This window comes from Pieris brassicae, chromosome 1 (assembly GCF_905147105.1).
Source record: "Pieris brassicae chromosome 1, ilPieBrab1.1, whole genome shotgun sequence".
Classification (NCBI taxonomy): domain Eukaryota; kingdom Metazoa; phylum Arthropoda; class Insecta; order Lepidoptera; family Pieridae; genus Pieris; species Pieris brassicae.
In genome coordinates this window covers 12333277-12350757 of record NC_059665.1, presented here as the reverse complement: position 1 = coordinate 12350757, position 17481 = coordinate 12333277, and the positions used below count along the sequence as shown (strand labels likewise).

Below are 17481 nucleotides of genomic sequence, written 5' to 3'. Positions count from 1 at the left end.
AAATATTTTTATAAATTTGGGAAATACTTCGAACGGAGTTCCAGTTTTATTTTATTATTTTTATTGATTGTTCTATTTACCAATTTGATTACTAAACTAACTTTGTCCAAAACGTATACACATGGCTTTCAAATCTAAAATATTGAGCTGAAGGACCCAACATTCAATTGGAAAACCAATGCAAACTGTTTCAACCTAGTCCAGAAAGAGTTGAAAATATTTATTTTACGTAAATTTTACGTTGTAACCAGTAAAAAACTATAATAAATATTAAAATCTTATTTAGTTTAACACAATGATTAGGTTATATTTAGGAACTCGAAGCAACATATACTTATACCACGGTTCTTACTTAAACACACAGTATTGCCATGAATATGTTTCCATCAGCTAGCATGAAGGTAATGTATTTCTCTTGAAACATTTCGTATAAATATCATTCTTCTTATCTCATACATTGTAGAACCTAAAATCGCCCGAAGTACGAATGGCTCGGAATAATCTCGAGACAAGTGTTTGAACAATTGAAAGCGCTAAAACCGTTCCGCTGACATTCTCAGTTCAAGTTTTAAAGAAAAGCTTCTTTATAGAAATAATGGCAAGACGATAAAGATAATTCCCGTCGCAATATTTCTTCAACATATGAAGACGAATAATTTTATTATGTTTTCTTGATTGCCTTTTAAGAGCTTTCGAGATGTGAATTATCTGTTTTGGTATTTAAAGAATTTCCATTACGCAATTTATTCCCCGATTAGTTAACGAAAGACATTTTTAATTTCCGATGTAATGCGATATTATGAAGCAGAAATTTCTGTATACCATATTTATCCATTATTTAATCCGTATCATATTTTGTAAGTATTTAAATTATAACCTATTAATAATATTCAAATATACAGCATCCGTCTTAACCTACATTGTAGTAATAATAATAATTAAATATGAATAAATATAAATAATATTAAATTTTTAAACTTAATTACGTTAGGTTAAGTAAAACGTATATAAATAACAATATGGCAGGTACAAAGTTATGTAGTGCACGAACAGCGTCCAAAAGCCAATTACAGCACATAGGAACCACTGAAGAACTTCAATAATGGTCCTCTCTAATTGGGATTTATATGGAGTTGTTAAAACGTAAAGTACACAGATATGACACATTTAGTTCAAACCTTTTTACAACCAAATTAAATGCAATGCTTACACACAGCTCGTGACTAGGTACTCTTAAACACTCCAAAAGAATTTATAATTTATAAAAGAATTTTCTAAACTAAATAAATAACCCAATGATTTTTACTGTGGTTTACGCTAATTGGTGGGCCATAGTACGTATTACTTACCCATAATTAACAGTTTTATTGCCGTAGTGGTAAAGTGACTTCAGCAAACTTCTGACGTTTAGACGGACCAAGAAATCTCAAAAGACTTTGTGGTGAATCCCACCAAAATGCACCGTTAGTTACAGTGAGTAACATCCATTGCAGGATACATCTTGTATTGGTGCGAAATTTCGTGATTGCCCTTTGAAACATCATCATCATTAATACATTGAGTAGAAAGATTTAAAATCCTTATTGTTGATTTTATTGAAATTGTAACATCCCCAATCTCAATTCAAAACTAAAAGTTTATTTAGTATTTTTTATGGCAAACTTTATGCCATTTTTAAGTAAACGGTAGAGAAACTACTCGCGAGAAAAAATAAACAAAGACATCAAAAGGAAACAAAGAGATAAGCTAGTTAAAAACAAAATATTTACATAAACATATAATCTTAATATTATTATTGTATATGAAAGAAGATTATAATACAAAAAAGGGAAAAGCCAGGAGATTTTAGTCGGAAAGAGAACATGTAGTAATTGTAAGGAATTCAGAAAGGAGGTGCGGTGATATTGGGAACAAGAAAAGTAACTATGGTCGAGGTCGCCAATATCTCTTCTCTACGCTCACAATCAACTGCGAAACCTTGCAAAATGATTAGGTGTACATATATGTCCTAAACGCATGGAAATGATATAAGTGACAATTTTATAACTTTTAACTTTAAAGGACCATGGCTTACTGGGAATCCTGCGTTGAATTTCAGCCTTTTCAGTTTGCCCTTAAACTCACTCCTTCTCAAACAAACATTACTCCCAAGGATAGGTTTTGGGAAGAGCAGCTAAATCGTGACAGTAATTCATGTATGGGACTATGTCTCCATCCTTTATAGCTTCTTTGGCAAGCTGATTGGCTTTCTCATTTCCTTTAATCCATTAATTAAATGGTGTAATTTCTTTGAGAACATATCAAAAGCTTATCACATATTTTGCAAATAATAGGAAAACAAATTTTCATTTGGAAAGGAAACTTTTCAGTCTTTGTAGTGCACTTTATGAATCTGAAAATATGATTGTTGTTTTAGATTTTAATAAAATAATTAGTTCTGGAGCTTTTAAAAGAGCAAAACATTCTCCAGTAAAAACTCGGAGGATCCAGGAGGAAGTTTAAGCTTTTGTATTATTCTATATTGCAAATGAACTAGAACAACTCCAACACAATCATCAACAGAGATTTTAGAGGCATCTGTAAAGATATAATCCCTGCCATCCAAATTTTGCTTCCAGAGCACTTGCTTATTGACGCCTGTCTTATATCCGGATCTAAAATTAATGAATTAAATTGTGTCAAATATGGGTAAAGATGAGATCGATGAATGCGGCTGTGTATTGATAAAAAATTACGAAAGATGGTTGAAGATGGTTGGAAGAGACATGGTAATGATTTGTGTTGTCAGTAACGGGATGTATGAATAATATTGTTCAATTCATGCAGTTTTCCATGTAGAGGGTGGTTAGAAAACTGCATAGATTTGAACAAGAATCGGTCACAGAAATTGCCTTCTTAATTTTAAAGGACAACATGGCCAACATCCACCGACTCAGATCGGGTGGCTCGTTCATACTATATTTACAAAAATTAAAAATCTTACAGATTATATGACACTTTTTCACGCCTAGTAAAATACGTCTACCATAAACGAAGTTTCCCGCACTTTTTCTTTTGCAATTTTTAAATACTTGATACTTAATTGGGACGCCTGATGTAAGCTGATACGGTAGCGGCTTTTCGACAAACAGATACAAGCATTTTCGACCAAGACGGCGTAGGGACCGTCAGAATGTGCAATCGGCTGTAGGGCCCGAACCATCTTGATTTTTTTTCGGATCACTCATTCGATTACAGGGAGGGCATTCTGTTATCACTTTTTTAGATTCTTTTTACATTAATTAATATTTAAGGTGTTCTTTTGTAAACCTTTTGTAATATTTATCTTTGTAAGCAATATTATCTAACTATTTATGCACGCCGTCCGTACCTTAATGCCTTTCTTTTTCTTTGTATTTTTTATTTTTATTTTCCTTTTTGGTTTTTAGTATGTGTGGCCTTGTTGCCGCAGCTATAAATAAATTTTTAAAATTGTTTTATACTCAAGGAACACCACAGCAATCGTTTTTGAGTTGTATGAACAGCTCTATACGAATCCAGCAAGTTTAGCATCGGGCTGTGTATAATTTTTCAAGAATTTCAAACTAATTACAACTCGCCGAAGGGTTGGATATTATTCTTACTAAAGAGCCGGCACGATCACGCGCAGATACTTTTTATCTCCGCCGTGAACCAGTTAATTGCTTAAGTTTTTCATCGATAAATCTTCAAATTCAAAGCTTTATTGAAACAGTTTTTAAGTGTTTAATGTTAATTTATGCTTTTACTTATGAACTCGTTGTACTTATAAGATTATTAAGTTTATAATTTAAAAGAAAGGGGTGATCGAATCAATTCAATAATAGAAATAAAATTCTTAACTTTAGGTCTTATGAAGGTGACGATTAACTGTCCTTTTCTTTTATACCCCAAGGAACCTTTTTTACCACTGCAGAATAGATGATTTTGATCTGAATGGTTCTGACAATTTGCTACAGCACTACTGAACACATCTTATTTTAATGTGGTTTTCGTATAAAACATTTCAGTTCATAATTAATAGCCACGAACCACCCACAAGATCGGTTATAGCTTCCTTACGACATTTCTAGATGGCTTGCTATCCATATCACAGACTTTTATGCTACTCATAAAAAAATAGGTAACTACTACCACTCCCGGTGCGAAAACCTGACGTGACATAAAAATAGCCGTATTTGTGCTTGAAATATATTTGTAATTCATTTCCAGTTATAATTTTAATCAGTAGTTTTATATTTTATTTCATTATTCTTAACCAGTAAGTAATAATTATTATTAAAAATTGATATATAGAAAACTAAAAGAAATTTAAAAAGCGTGGTCCTTGTGGCTTTGTACCTTTAATGCTGGCAGCATATCCCAGCTATTTTGCCATACTTTTTCGATGAGCGAAGAAAGCACCACCTCTGGAGTCATGGGTACTCCCAGGGGCCAACTTAAATTTCCGCCTGCGAACTTTAGGCATTACATAGTAATTATCTTTTTATGAGGCCTTATGTAATGTGTCATATATTACATCTTTTTATCGGTCTCACTTCTCCTTCTTCTTACTCGTTACTATTTGTTGAGACGAAAGCATTTAAGAGCCTACAAGTCTTTCCTTATATTATAATGTAATCTAAACCACAAAAAGGAGAAAACTTCAATTCCATTTCGGTCCAATATGGTGGTGAAATGAATCTACTAAGTTTACGACGTATAAAATTTTTAGTAGCGCGATAACGCGACCTCACTCACTGATATCTAGCTTTGATGTTGGCGTTGAATGGAATCTGTGATGTATGAAAAGTAATGGAACTATAAAAGGGACAGAGGAAAACTTTTAATTTTAGAAGTGATTTTTGTTAATCCACTCACTTTGTGCGTATGTGAGCATCGTTTATTTCCCGACGGCAATATTTCTGCATTAATGTTTCTAAAACTAGTGTAGTTATAAGTGCCAGTACGGTATCTCGGACACACGAACATAATGTAAATTAAAGTTAATTGTAAAAAAAAATACCTTATGTTGACTGTATATAGTGGCTGAAAAAGCACTCCGTATAGACAAGTCAGCAATCAGCCTTTTGTAACTGACAGACGCCGTCGATATTTTTTACGATGTTTTCTTCAGTCCATTAATTACACATATATATGTAAAAATATATTACTGTAGGGCGAGATTCGAACGCACAACCTTTGTGTAAGCGTTGCGTACCTAATACTTATCTAAAATAGTTAAGAAAAATAAAACTACATTATTTTGAATTATAATAGAATTTATATATCCTTTGCTTCAATACGTCAGTACAATTTCATCGGTTTTTCATTGCAAATGCAGACTGTAAATAGCGATTCTATTTTTAATAGAAATCTGAAAATATACATTATTACTTTCACTCGATTAAAATAGTTTGCTGTTTTTAAATTGTGTCGATTCGAGGCCTGTATATCTTTATATTATATATTGTTCGTATTTCGGTACACATTGTTTTTCATAAATAGTTCAAACACGATATTAGAGCCTTTTTAATTTTATATGACATGTTGCGTAGAAATGCGGGAGAAGATGTAGGGGTCATTTTACATCGTGCAGAGTGTTCATCGATATTGTTCCGATTCATCAGTTTTTTCGTTCAGAGAGTTTTATAATCAGACGTCGAGGTAGAACACAAAATTCCATACGAAATACGGTATAAACCCGACTTCCGTCGATCCACAACTTAGCGTTCTTTAAACCAGTTTTTACCACGTACCACCACTATGTGGAACTAGTTATCTAATGAAGTATATCTATGCATCCATTCGACTGAGGGTCCTTCAAGAGAGAGAAATTCCTAAAAGGCATATATAGGTTTTTCGTCAATGTTCTTGTCGATGCCCACAGGGGCTTATTTGGAAGCGAAAACAAGATTGCAGCTGAAATTGCAATAGTCGTGAATCGAATTCCAATTTATAACTTACTTTACGTAATGTCTTATTTCCCCCAGGTGGGGTATAGCTCACTCAGTGTAGAGAACCAGCCTGATCGGCCTGGAATTATAATTTAATAGATATAAATACAAACCTAGACTACATTATATAGGCAGTTACAAGAACATGAAATATAGGTAAATCAGGTCCAACCTAAACTCTTTTTCTCCTCGGTGAAAGTAAAAAATAAACAATATTAAACAGGTAAGCAGGACCGTAACCGCCAATACCAATATTATTAATATTAACATGAGGCAAAGATTACAGATACGGAGTGTAATTTGTGAGTTATCTATGAGAACTATCTGTAACTAATAATAACTTCTGCTAGTGTTGATTGGTATTTTATCTTTGATCTTGGAATTACTTAGTAGTATTATCAAAGCTTAAGTAACTTTGGTAGCAATTACTTATGATAGTCTATTTATATAAAAATTAATCCCTATTTCTCTTGGCCACGGCATCACGCGTGAACGGCTGGACCGATTTCGCTAATTCTTTTTTTGTTGTGTTTGTTATTATCAGGAGGACAGATAAAGAAAATTGCGCGGAAAATTAGGAAGTTTAAGAATACTTAACCACCATATAATGTCAGAATTACTTTTGTTACGATAGCAAATGTTTTATTCAGTGCATAGTGCTTTTACAATTCAAACGTTTATGATGTATCCTTATGGCGTTTGACATAAGGATACATTTTTCCTACAATCACATCATGATTTTTAAAGTTAACAATACATACGAAATTACACGTCGGATTTCATTTGAAGTTACAATGTATTCAGAAAATGATAGACGACCATTTGACCACTGATAGGAACTTAATTAGGTTAGTAGGTATTAAACCCGGACGCATCAGAATTGTTTTATCATTTTTTTGCACACAGATATACAACCATTGGCACAGCCGAACTACGAACATACGACCCTAAATTTGGTATAGATTATTTACTTAATTTTGTAGGAATTAATCCTTTTAAAAAGTATATGCAAATACTGATACGAAACTCATGGTAAAACTCCTGCCAAAATCGTATTTTCTTGTTTGTATTTCTCCAACCGAAAGTTGCTAATAAATTAAAAACAGGCGCATTTAAATGCATAATATCTTTTGTATTATTGTGAATACGGAAGCGGTGCTGTATACATAACAGCATCAATAATTTTAGTGTATTCATATATAGTATATAGTTATAAATTTTTTTTGCTATAATAATGAAACTATTCGAAAATGCGTTAAAACGTTTAATCGAACGATAACAATTACTTTGTATAATACTTTTAATTTATGACTGTAAATACCTTTATCATTTCATTTCATTTGGTTAAAAAGTATTTAATCTATTGTATATTATTCAGTCCGGTAAATAAGTTGTAAAATTACTTGAAGAAAACTATATTTATACCATATGCCATACAACAATAGTCTGTCTGTCGCGTTTCTATGAAACCACGTTTTGATGACATCTTATCAAACATAATTACTTCACTGACCATAAATGTATGCTGTTTACCATATATGTTTTTTAAAGAATTGAAGATGAAATAACAGAATATAGTTGATAGCAACGCCACCTGTTGATAAAATCTAAAACTACGTCAATGTTGTGTATGTGATAGTTGTTACAGATCAATTTAACTTTAACAAATTTAACGTCCAGTTTAACTTGTAAATTTACTACAAGATGTCTATTGATTAAGAATAATTGTGTAGCCGATTTGTATGATTTTAAATTTGTTGTATATGTCTCCGTTCCGAATAGTATTTTTTTTTTTTACAAAAATCTAAAAAGAAAAAAAAACATGCGTTTGTACTTATACCTACGCGTTAGAAGTTATACTTCTTTAAAAATCTTCTCTAAAATAGAGAAAAGATATTTATTACATTGAAAGTTTTAGTATAAATTTACATTTTAAAATCACAAAAAAAATATTTCTACATAATTAAAGATATGTTAATTAGGACTTCAGGGTGTGGTTTTTTTGTGATGGTGTGAGGGTGTCAGATTTTTGTGACTGTGTGCGCGCGCTTCGTAAAAATGTACTCTCATCATTTTTCTCTAACGCGCCAAAGGAAGTTTAACTTCAAAATATCCAATACAAAGTCTTCATGGGTTTCGTCAACTGTCAAACAATTAATTTCTTCGTCGATACGGTAAACTCTCCACAAATTTAAGAATGTATTTACATAAAGGTCCACGACGAGATATATCAACAATATTTGGATATTGGTGAATTTTAGATTTTAAAATGTAGAATAATGTCAGTAATGAAAATGGATTGATGTGTATGTTGGTTGTGAAATATTTATGCGTGAGTTTAGAAATTTATTCTGTGTAATCTAAGGAAAGTACATTGTAACGTTAAGTATTGCTTGTCATTGATAGTAATTCATATAATATTTATTTTGTATTGGTTGTTCCAAATCATTTAATTAAGTTCAACTAATCAGTAACAGGACATTCAGTTACCGGTAAGCGGTACAAAGTTCGTCGGGTCAGCTAGTATTGGATATAAATACTTTACTTATACCTATTTTAATTATATTAAAACATGAAAACAGACATAAGTAAGAAAACACTTTTTAAACGGATTGAAGTCACCGTTTTCTTAATGTGTAAAAGCTATGTTAACAAAAGACAATACTACAGACATAAGTTATTTACGATCTAAAATACGTTTAACACAATTTTACTATATATTTATATTATGTACATACCTGTTCTTTGATGTTGTAATGCAAATGCAGACCTTAAAGACAAACGCTTATTAGAAAATAATTGGAATTGATAAGTGACGAATGTGAAATATGTTTTTTGTTGTACGCACGATAACTGTATTCAGAATTAAACAGTTATATTACTGGCCTCTGGAAGTTAAGGATGGAGACTACAAAACCACTTACTCATTGACTCTTATTACAAATACGCAGTTAATAAATCCAACTGTTGCTCAGATCTCAGTTTTGTAAATTAAATGTTTCAATTCATTAGAAAACTGCTACTCGGATTCCGACAAAAGCAAACAGGTAGCAGGACTTTTGTTTGAAAGCCAGTTTGTTTGTCTCATTTCGGTTAGAAACGTGACGTATTGATTGTTGTGATCGAAAAAGTGCAACGCGCTGATGCAGCGCCGCGGTCGCGTTACTATGGATCGTTGACCTATTATATTTTGTCATTGTGTAATGAATTAAGGCGAGGTTTTATATTTATAATTTTAATTATTATTAATTTTAATTATTATTAATTTTAAATATTGATGTCATATCGAAAACCCCAAAACAAGCAATTACTAGTGGGAGAACTTAAAAAGGAAAGAGCCTGATGCTCAGACCTGGAAACTATTATCTATCAACTAAAGGAACGAATAGCTCAGCTCGAACGAAAATTAGATTAGCCATTAATACAAAGGGACGGGGCAGCCGCTGAATCAATTCAGTTTCAGACAAACGAAAAAGAACTGGTTAAAGAAACGGAATGGGTGTGAAAAAAAAGCAGAAAGAAAAGAAAACTAAACAGAAGTTACTTATAATAAAGTAAGTAAAGAATAGTCCAAAAAGGAACCCCTTCCACCCCCGACTGTTATCGAAAATGTGATTAAATACCAAACATTTTACGATTCTTTACTTAAAAAAGGATTAAATAAAGACTGTTTCACAGTGAAAATGCTTCGGAAAATGGTATACGGCAAGAAGATGATTAATATAATACAGAACCAGAAGAAATAATAGCTGGCGTGCCGCAAGTGAATGTGTTAGGTCCGGTTCTGTACTCCTTATATACATGCGATATTCCTAAACTAGAAGATAATATTATCCCGACCTTTGCCGAAGAGTTGGATCTTCGTTACACTAAATTGTACTGGTTGCTCGGAAGGCATTCCACGTTATCAGTAGAAGAAATAATAGCTAGCGTGTCTCAAGTGAGTGTGTTAGGTCCGGTTTTGTACCCCTTATACACATGCAATATTCCTAAACTAGAAGATAATATTATCGCGACCTTTGCCGAAGAGTTGGATCTTCGTTAAACTAAATTGTACTGGTTGCTCGGAAGGCATTCCACGTTATCAGTAGAAGAAATAATAGCTGGCGTGTCTCAAGTGAGTGTGTTAGGTCCGGTTTTGTACCCCTTATACACATGCAATATTCCTAAACTAGAAGATAATATTATCGCGACCTTTGCCGAAGAGTTGGATCTTCGTTACACTAAATTGTACTGGTTGCTCGGAAGGCATTCCACGTTATCAATACAAAAAAAAAAATCCTGAAATATATTCTCCCCAAGACATTCGCAATTACGACCTCCATCAGGACCTTAATGTAGAGGACGTAGCCACATTAATAAGAAAAATTGCTGGGGCCCACGAACATAGGCTCCACCATATTTTTGTCAAGGCTATTCAACTCCTTGACACCACGGGCCTAGTGAGAAGACTGAAAAGGACAAAACCATTTGAACTAGTAAATAAGTGTTAGTGCACGTTAGTATTAAGTGCTAAACAGTGAGTGAAAAAGTAGAATTGGAACAGAGTGACTTCTCTTTAAAAGAGACTGTGAGTAGTGTTATTGGACACTTCCTTATGTTAAAAATCACATGTATACAAAAAGTTATAAAGCCAGTTTTTGTCCCTTAAAGCAGAAGTCATATAAACAAAAAAATTCTGGCAAAACGTTTTTGTAATGAAATGCGACCTCTGAAACTTTTAAAAGCCAAAACAAGTTACTCACGTTGTCAAACCGTTAGGAACCCTTCAAAGATTCTATTATGTTAGTTTCCAAGGTTTAACGTTCAATATTTACGAAGTTCTTTTCCTTGAGGTGCGCCGTAAAATTATCGTCGTCTTGTACGCTGGTTCATTTATTTTATAGCAAGAAAACAGGATAATTTTGAACACAAAAAAACCTAGATACTGGGATAGAATAGAATGGCCAAAAGTAAGAAGGCCTATTTCAGAAGTAGTGCTAGCCTAATGGTTTCAACGCGTGACTTATTCTGGGTTCGTAGGTTCCATTCCCGGCTGTGCACCAATGGACTTTTTGTCTAGGTGCGCATGACTATAGCATTCGCTTGGACGATGAAAGAAAACATCCATACCTTAGAACCAAAAGTCGACGCCATGTGTCAAGCTTGCGCAGAAGGTTGATCGCCTACTTGCCTATTAGAAATGATCTCCTTGATGGTTGGAAGTCTTCCATAGTCCGTTTCACAAGGCATTTTCTTTTGCGAACTAGAGAACAATGGATTGACTCCCGGTGAGAGTCTCCCCTGAGAGATACGACCTCCATCTATTCAAACTTAGAGCGTACTCCTCCCTCAAAGGCCGGCTACGCACCCACTAAAAATGGGTGTCTATGGGCGATGACTGCACTTTTTGGGCTTCCCGTATGCTCGTTTGCCCCCCTATCATATATAAAAAAATTATTGCGCAACAGCTGTCAGAAGACAACCTGATCATAAAAATGGTTGCTTAAAATGCTATTATTGCTGATAAATTCGTGTTATGGAAATCCAAAAAATATATTATCCATATTCCAGATCCAGAGTCATTGTTGAGCACGTATTTTTAAGTGTTATTTGCTATAGTCTTCAATGTATATAATAATTAAATAAAACTGTTGAATTAATGGCATTGCTGTCTATTAATAAAGATTTTCTTTCAGTGAAAACCATAAAGTACAAGACATGTTTTGACATTTTAGTTGCTACCACAATCGGGAAATATGAGTTGCGTCCGAGCTTCTTGGTTTGTTCTTTTCAGATCGAGTGTGTTCTTAAAACTGTCTGAAAACGTAAAGAAAATTACTAGGTAAATGGCAAACAAGTGCGCTCCATGATTTAATCTTTTTTACTAAATATTTTTTTTATTTACTGAACAATGTTCGTAGGTAACGACCACAAATTACCTACGAAATTAAAGACCCATTGGGTTAACGATCAAATTAAGGTCGTATCGGAAAGTGGCAAACTTATTTAGCTTTTGATTGGACCCATACTGAAATTAATCTTTACCAAAAGTAACCGTAAGTTTTTACGACTCTATAGGTTCTCTCTTAATCTTACTCTAAGAACTCTTGATTTAGTTTATATTGGTGAATGCAACATGTTTCCGACAGAGTGAACTGCCTCAAAAGATCGCTAGAGATGCACAAATATTTATGCTTCAGTAAGCAACATTATAATGTAAATTAATACAATATAGGCCCTTAAATATATGGATTAAATTACGTTTTGCTTTCGGACAAATACAATAAATTGTAAAGATGACAGTGTAAGAATTTCTGAAAGAAATATGATAATGATAAAAATTATATTTAATCCTTTATTTAAAAACTTTTTAGAAATCCTATATAATTTACAGACTTTAGTACGAATACGAATTATTTATTTGAATGTGGAAGATGTTCACCCCGGAAGCGCGCAACATAAAGCCTCATTGAACGGATATAGCCGGGCAGTGGCGGAAGCGGGACACGCAGTTCCATTTCCGGTAGTTTGTTGGTTAAATGAATATCAAATATTAAAGCTTAAAGATTTAAATATTCAAATATCTTATGTTGTTTTTAACTTAGAAACGACTGCTGTGGAATTAAAAACGTTTCGCTTAGAAAATAAATATACTGATTCTCTCTTAGTTCAGAACTTTACCATACCTTTTTATGTACCTAGTCTATATTTATATATTTTTTCTGTTTTTAAGGAAACCACTAAAAAACCACCCATTTTCATTCATCAAAATTCTTTCACTATTCCACCCCGTAACAATAGAAATTTATATTGCCGTCCTTGAAATGTATACCTGATCCAATAAATATTCTATAAATACACAAAAACAAATAATTTCTATATACGAACGAAAGTGTAAACTATTTTAATATCTGTAATTGTTTTATTGTATAGGCAGGTCGTATTGAAATAAGAAAAACCCCCGGTGAACATAAACAAAAGAACTTTATTTCATACGGCAGCATAAAAATATTAAATGAATAGAAAGCCGGTAAACTAGTTCATGAATATGCGGCAAAAATCGCTTTTCAATAGCTTAATTCAATTCGTAATCAATTATGGCTAACTTAATTACACTCAGTACATTGGCTGAATAATTCGCATATACATGTTTACAGGGATGCAATTGACGCAAATGGGGCCCGTGTTTGGGGCTTCGGAATGAAGAGGTGAGAATGTACATCGGAAGACGAATAAAATTAAATGTTTATTGATCAAATGACATCGTTTGTATATGGTTTACTAGACTTGCTGGGCAAATCACACTAAATGGAATTTGTCAGAGTTCTACTGTCCATTATAATAATAGAAGGATAGTTCGACGCGATCGAAAGGGTAGCTGAATTTTTTTTTATAACGAAGGTAAAAAATAAAATAGATCGAAAAAATTGGAGGAGGCCTTCTTCCGGACGAGGGCGTCGTCACTCCATCGATATGGACATCGTCATTAATGGACTTAGTGGGCGTCATGTAGGTAAAGTGCGAGTACAAAAGACAAATAATTTTCGTACTGTATTTAATTCAAATTGATTCCTTTTAACATTACAAATAACACTTTAACTTAAATTATAATGAGCAGCTGGTTCAAGGCATCGATCTCAATTTTATCTCTACTATACACTCAACTCGGTCCAACGTCTCATCACCACAGTGTGCCACTGAATACTAACCAAAGACAAGATGTTGCTCTCGAGGCGTTTGCTCGGCTCTGATTAGAAACAAGTAAATAGTAATAAAACAAAGAGAATAAAATAAAATTATAATTCTTAAAAAAAAATAGTAGGAATCTCATTTATTAACTAACTCAACATTAAAAACAACGGTCAATTGTCTCGATCAGAACGTTTCCTGATTCTCGGAGCATTCCGTGACATATATATTTTTTATTGTATGTTAATAAGATATTGATAAAAAGCTTATTATTGTTATTATGTTTGCCTATTATTATTGAATTTTAGATATGCTATTGGTTATTTAATTAATTAGTAAAAACATGTTATAGCGGAACATAACGGGATGATAAAAATCTTACGCATTGCAGTTTTTATTCGATACCCAATAATAGGGCCCATTTAATTCTTATGGGCCCCGAATCCGACATGGATGCGGTAACGCCCTACGAGTTCCGGTGATGAACGAGTAGATTCATTGGAATACCGCTAAATGTTTATTGCCAATTAAGCTTAGATTTATATTTCCCTATTCGCTGAGTTATTTCGTACAACATAAAAGAGGAAATTAGTTACATATTAATTACGTAAGGCATCGCATGTGTGGTATTCAAATACGGTAACGAAAAAGAAGCTAAACTTCAAGTCACTTGACATAGTAGCATACATATGAATGTGTCGAATATTTTTGGCATTAAATAGGTTGACGTTCGCTTAACATACCTTAATTTAATTTGATATTTGGGTAAAAAATTCCCCTCTTGTCTGTAATTATACTCTAGGGATGGCTGACTCATATATATATATATATATGTATTTAAAGTTGGCAATCTAATAGGCAAGTAGGTAATCAGCGTCCTGTGCCTGACACACACCATATACTTTTTGGGTCTAAGGTATGCCAGTTTCCTCACAATGTTTTCCTACACCGTTCGAGCGAATGTTAAATGCGTACATAGAAAGAAAGTCCTCTGCGACTGACTCATAATAATAATTTTATTATTTAGATTCTCCTTCTGTCTAGTTTTATATAATTACTATAGAAATATAGAAACAACCATGTCCTTATGAACGCCAGTTGTAATAAACATTTAATAGGCACGCTTGTGTTTAAATTATTATTTTAATTACCAAACAAGTAGATAGGTCGTGTCTTTCGCTTTTTTGTATGTTTCTCTGAGTCGTCAAGAAAGCTAGGAAATAATAAACAATTTTCTATAAAAAAGTGCTTAATGGCGTTGATAGTCAATTAGTATAACCGCTCCGAGAAAATTTAGCGGGAGCGATGCTACGCAATGAAAATGTAAATACGATGAAAACTGACGTGAGTCGCCAGATAAAATGTCATTTGAATATCAGTGCTGTAGGGGTGGGATCTTAATGTTCGATACACGAAAAAAGATTTCACGGTTGTCCATATGCATGTTAAGCAAGGATACAAAGAAAAGGTTGCTTTGACAAAATTCCGCTGACCATTTGGCTTACGTCCTTTATATTTAGATATTTATAAATCTGCGTCTTTCAGCGATTATTTTTGAGTTGATTTAGACTTGCAGTAATGTGTAAAATTCCCTACCTCGGGCGTTTGAATCGAGTTCTGCTCTAATATATTTTTATTTCTATGTTAGAAATCAGTCCTAAATGGTTGCCCGACAACAACCTGAATATCGCAAGAAAACCTGCATATCAGACGAAAGCAGAGATCAGAATCTACCAGCGCCACTGTTTACGATAGTAATTATTATTTAAATTCAAATTCAAAATCATTTGTTAATTTAGGCGACACAATGTACACTTATGAATGTCTATAAAGAAATAGATATTAAATGCTTCTTCTAAACGAACGAGAAGCACTGGCAATAAACTCTCCGCCACTCTTTATAATCGCCATTTTTTTAAATCAAATTGTTTATAACGATATGCAACCATTACACTATGTTTCCCATGACCTCTTTAAGTAATTAACTTAACTAATAAAAAAATGAATCTAATGATAATTATAACATCACCTACACAGATATAACTCGTCAAAGAAAGGTCATTGTTAAAATCACGCCTGTTCCAAAGTGGTAAGCAGAATAACCACATAATCGTAACCATATTCGCCTTGTCTAATCGTAACATTCATAATACATGCTGGCGTTTTATAAAAAGTATAAACTAAAGTCAATCTATTGCAAATTATTCATTTTCGTTTATAAACTTGACGAATAACTAAAATATATAGAAATACATTTAGACAAATAGGTAAGCAGCTTCGCAAGGAAAACACAGTAACAAAAATATTTTGTTTTCAACTGTAAAAGTTGAATTTTAATTAAAAGGCTCTCGCGCATCACTAGACTGAAATTGTTTTCTTAGCAACAATAATTCGTTTTCCCTAATTTATATTAGCTCCTAAACTTTTAGAAGGCTTTTGTTTCGATGTTCAATTATTAGACACGTTGTGGGAGGGAAAAAGCTCTTTCGCACACGGGACTATAAATAAATGTTAAAACCGTTGCATAAATTCGGTAGTAGATTGTATTGATAGTAATTTGTAAGAGTTACTCTATGCCCTTTTGTTATCTGAATTTATCCCAATGCTAGAACTTCGCAGCGTCCCGCAAATAACAAATTAAACATATCTGTATATTGAAATAGGAATTTAACATACCTTTTCGGATACCATATAGCAAATTTGGTACTCGGGTTTTTTACGACACGTTAGGTTTAACTTAGGGTCAATATAAGCAATAAGATCTTTGTTTAAAAAAAACCTCAATAATCATACTTTACAGGCATAACACATCATCAATTACTATCCGACAACCAACTGAAAATTTTTTTATTATAGATATATATTTCATAACATTGAAACAGAGGAATGATAGTTCGCACGATTTAACGATTGCGGTTTTTATTTGCCATTATAGATATTTGTAAAAATACATACAACGTCATTGATGTTAGAACCATTTCAGAATTCAAGAATCGTGTATCAAGTGTCTAAAAATTCCAATGATAATAATTAAGGCTCAGCGTGAAATTGAATTGTTTTCTGAATATTTTTGAATGTTTGAAACTTTACATTGTTTAATGAAGCGTCATTGTCAGGACTTGGGACGCTCAAGAATTTTGACAAGTTATCTGGGTGTTTGGGAGTTTTTATCGTGATTAGTGAGCACTTACTGTCATTGTTAAATATGGTAATAATGTGATAAAGTTACCATCAACGAAGCCCAGTTTGTAAGTAATGGTTATTTCAGTAGTAGTAGTGTAGTAAGAGAGAAAATATACGGGAAAATTATTTACCCTAAGGACCTACTAGCTATAGCTAATTGCCCAATAATATTATGGTATTTGAGGCTGGAGTATGATTACTTTTCTCAGCAAAAAGGTACTAAGTAAGGTTGCTTCACTCGGAGCACTTTGGCTTAATTGTAATAAATGGATTCCCTTTAACTAATTCATCAAGATAAATATTTCTTTTACTATAAGATTCTTTGTATACGCGAGTAATAAAATATTTCTTGCTGACTATGACTGCTGAAATCACGTCAATATACATAATTATGTAAAATTAATGTACCGTTCTTGCTTTCTTAACATAAGACAATGATTTAACGTCACTAAAACCGCAATTCATCACAATACAGGGTGTGTCTGTTATCTGTCTACAACCATTTTTGTATAGTTTTGAAGTTATTGTATGAAATAAATTCATTTACTTTTCAGGAATAACGATGACTCACCGGGTTTCCCATCCTTCGAAGCCTGTAAAGGCTCCAGTCGATGTGAGTCAGTGACTCACTGGAATTTCACATAAACGTGACTAATAACAAGAAAGTAAAATA

The 17481-nt window shown here is 33.0% G+C and overlaps 1 long non-coding RNA gene across 1 annotated transcript; it reads right to left on the bottom strand.

Annotated features, from left to right (window-relative positions):
- Positions 1-5326: 5326 nt before the first annotated feature.
- Positions 5327-9067, bottom strand: LOC123713416. The gene is made up of 4 exons (XR_006754187.1): positions 8879-9067; positions 8693-8724; positions 5965-6033; positions 5327-5837 (listed from the first exon to the last, which is right to left on the bottom strand). It is a non-coding gene; the product is annotated as an uncharacterized LOC123713416 (long non-coding RNA).
- Between the last annotated feature and the right edge of the window lie 8414 nt (positions 9068-17481).